Source organism: Alligator mississippiensis, chromosome 16 (genome assembly GCF_030867095.1).
Source record: "Alligator mississippiensis isolate rAllMis1 chromosome 16, rAllMis1, whole genome shotgun sequence".
Lineage (NCBI taxonomy): Eukaryota > Metazoa > Chordata > Crocodylia > Alligatoridae > Alligator > Alligator mississippiensis.
In genome coordinates this window covers 15796142-15798804 of record NC_081839.1, presented here as the reverse complement: position 1 = coordinate 15798804, position 2663 = coordinate 15796142, and the positions used below count along the sequence as shown (strand labels likewise).

The 2663-nt window shown below is 62.1% G+C and overlaps 1 non-coding gene across 1 annotated transcript; it reads left to right on the top strand.

Annotated features, from left to right (window-relative positions):
- The first annotated feature begins 1829 nt into the window (after window positions 1–1829).
- Window positions 1830–2015, top strand: LOC132246653 (U2 spliceosomal RNA). Its single transcript, XR_009458069.1, has one exon. It is a non-coding gene; the product is annotated as a U2 spliceosomal RNA (small nuclear RNA).
- The last annotated feature ends 648 nt before the right edge of the window (window positions 2016–2663 follow it).

The following is a 2663-nucleotide window of genomic DNA, read 5'->3' as shown; positions in this document are numbered from 1 at the left end:
AGGCAGACGCCGGAGGAAACCATCACCGGCATCGTGCAGGACGCGCACAAACTGGACTCGTCCCTGCTGGCCCCGTGGCAGAAGATCGACGCGGTGAACACTTTCCTCATCCCCCGCGTCGCGTTCATCCTGAGAGGCTCGGCGGTCCCCAAGACCCCCCTCAAGAAGGCGGACGCCGAGATCCGACGGCTGCTCAAGAAGTGGCTGCACCTGCCGCTGCGGGCCAGCAACGAGGTCCTGCACATCCCCTACCGGCAGGGGGGTGCCAACGTGCCCCGCATGGGAGACCTCGGCGACATCGCCGTGGTCACCCACGCCTTCCGCCTCCTGACCTGCCCGGACGCGACGGTAAGTATCATCGCCGCCAGCGCCCTGGAGGAGACCGCCCGCAAGAGGATCGGCAGGCAACCCACCGGACGTGACTTGGCCACCTTCCTGAGCGGCTCGCTGGAGGGCGAGTTCAGCCGAGACGGCGGGGACTTTGCCTCGCTGTGGAGCCGAGCCCGCAACGCCACGCGCCGCCTCGGGAAGCGCATCGGCTGCGCCTGGACTTGGACCGAGGAGCGCCGGGAGCTGGCAGTCTCCCTGCAGCCAGCCCCGCACGCCGACTCCGTGACCGTGACGCCCCGCACGAGGACCTTCCTGGAGAGGTTCCTGAAGGACGCCGTCCGCAACAAATACGCCGGCGACCTGAGGGCCAAACCCGACCAGGGCAAGGTCTTCGACGTCACCTCGAAGTGGGACGCCAGCAACCACTTCATGCCTAGCGGGAGCTTCACGCGCTTCGCGGACTGGCGCTTCCTCCACCGCGCCCGCCTCAACTGCCTGCCTCTCAACGGGGCCGTCCGCTTCGGCCACCGGGACAAGAGGTGCCGACGGTGCGGCTACGCGGCCGAGACCCTCCCCCACGTGCTGTGCAGCTGCAAGCCGCACGCCAGGGCCTGGCAGCTCCGCCACAACGCCGTCCAGGACCGGCTGGTGAGGGCCATCCCGGCCGCCGCGGGGCAGGTCTCCGTCAACCGCACCGTCCCGGGCTGCGAGAGCCAGATGCGCCCCGACATCGTGATCACCGACGAGGAGGCCAAGAAGATCACCATCGTGGACGTCACCATCCCGTTCGAGAACCGGCGCCAAGCCTTCGCCGACGCCCGGGCTCGCAAGCGGGAGAAGTACGCCCCGCTGGCCGACACCTTGAGGGGCCGCGGCTACGACGTGACGGTCGACGCGCTCATCGTGGGGACGCTCGGAGCCTGGGACCCCAGTAACGAGAGCGTCCTGCGCGCCTGCCGCGTCTCCCGCCGCTACGCCAAGCTGATGCGCTGCCTCATGGTGTCCGACACCATCCGGTGGTCCCGCGACATCTACGTGGAACACATCACGGGCCACCGCCAGTACACGGACCCCAGCAGGAGAACAGCCGCCGGACCGGACCCGGAGGGGACCGCCTGAACCGCCCCCCTCCGCAACAGACGGACCTTCGCTTCAAGAGGACTCATCAACGACGGACGACGACCCAGCGCCACCCGAAGAGGACCCCCGCGATAGACTGTATCTAGACTGAGACGCTTCATCCTCGGACCACTTCTCCCACCGTCGCGGACCATTGTCACGGGTATGTGTGTTTCTATCCTCTTTCTCTCTCAGCGTCGCGAAACCCCCCCCTCCCTCCCCCTCCCCACTCCCCTCTCCCCTTACCCCCGGGCTTAGTTGGCTAACTTTGTATCGCATGTAACCTAGGTGCGTTCCCAACCTCACCCCCATCCTTTTATTGTTAGTCCCTCGCCCGGGCGTTCTGTATTTCCCTATCGGCTTTGTCATCTTTTTTGGATTTACCATCCTTACCATTTACTGATAAAAGTCAATCTGTTCTTATCAGTTTAATATCTGATATGTCCTCGATGTGAGGACTTTATATTAAATGGATTTTTGGAACTGGGAGATGGACTCGGAGCTTGCTCCATCCACTCCACGCATCGGCCTGGTATTGCAGTGCCTCCAGGAGCGGTGCACCTCCCTTCGGGGAGAACTTCCTGTTGTCAAAAAGTAGATCTTGTTGCTTCTTCACAGACGTTTGGGGGGGCTGGGCAGGGACCCCTAGCAGTCTGGCAGGCGGGCTGCTGCTTGTCCGAAGCTTTCAAGAGAACGGGTTGGCTGTCTGTCTGGAGGAAAGCCGTCCCTCTGTCTGCACCTGGATGGAGAGCGTGGGCAGCAGCGTGCAGCTGAGGAGGGTGTCAGGAGCAGCCTGCTTAGTGGCCCCCTGCGAACAGCTCTGTTGTAGCGGAAATCCTTTCACAGCAGAAATCGTGGGCTTTAGGATGCCAGAAAGCTGTGGATGTTGTCATCACACTGTTATGAAGCAAAGCGAACCAAACTGAACACAGGCGGTACGGTACGGTACAGTACGTCTCAGAGGTCAGATGCGAGCCAGAACTGAAAGCTGGAAGGCCTGGGAAGAGCTAGAGGCCGCCACAAAACCAAGGCGAGGCTTCTGGAGCACTATGCGCTACACACCAAAAGCATTGTTCCAGTGGTTGGGTGTGAACTAGCTGTGAACAACTGAGAGGCTCCACACCCGGAACTGAAAAGGCTTGGCTCCATTTAAATTGTCCTCAACTCCTTCACAGGCAACAATACCTCTCAGTTGTTCACAGCTAGTTCACACC